The following is a 913-nucleotide window of genomic DNA, read 5'->3' as shown; positions in this document are numbered from 1 at the left end:
AGAGCATAACGAAAACTTGGTCTCGTTTTAGGGCTATGATCTACTTAATGGGTCCAACCTATAACATCTCTCCCTTACATGACGACCCACCCAGTCACAGAGAGGACCCCGGTAATGAGGAACTTACCCCTCCCCCCAGCCAGAGGATGACATCACTCACACCTCTCTTCCCCAGCATGAACACCTGCTAGTTTCCTTCCTCACACTCTCATACCCAATACATTATCCACCCTACCACTGCTAGGCAATTAGTCTACTAAAAAAAAATCTACTAAAATGAGGAATTATAAGGGTGCCTGGGTGGCTCAGTCAGGTAAGGGTCCAACTTCGGCTCAGGTCATGATCTCACTGTTTGTGGGTTTGAGCCCCGTGTCAGGCTCTGTGCTGACAGCTCAGAGCCTGGAGCCTGCTTTGGGTTCTGTGTCTCCTTCTCTCTCTGTCCCTCCACCGCTCGTACTGTCTCTCTCTGTCTCAATAATAAATAAAAACAAACAAAATAAAATAAGGAATTGTAAAAAAAAAAAAAAAGACTGATACATACAATCAATAAACCTCTTACTTTTATCTAAAACCAAATATACATTCATTGGCCATTTTTTCCTTGAGCCAACAATGCCTGACTTCCCTCCGACCGCAGTCAACTAGGAAAAAAAAAGAAATGTCACAGCATCTCACAATTAGTTCCCTGACTAATCATAAGAGAGGATGATGCTGGCTGAGAAGGTCACCTAAGGACTTAGCTCATCCAACTCCTTCAATGGAATTGAAAATGACGTATGATTTTTGTCATTTTACAGGTAAGTAAAATGAAGCCCAACCAAGGATGTCAGCAAACCCTTGAGAAGGCTCTAGGTTAAGTGCCTCCAAAAAGGCATATTGAAGGTGAGCAGTGATCTGGTGTCTAGAACCCTAG

The sequence above is a fragment of the Suricata suricatta genome, chromosome 7 (genome assembly GCF_006229205.1).
Source record: "Suricata suricatta isolate VVHF042 chromosome 7, meerkat_22Aug2017_6uvM2_HiC, whole genome shotgun sequence".
Taxonomy (NCBI): Eukaryota; Metazoa; Chordata; class Mammalia; order Carnivora; family Herpestidae; genus Suricata; species Suricata suricatta.
Note: the sequence above shows the minus strand (reverse complement) of the source record.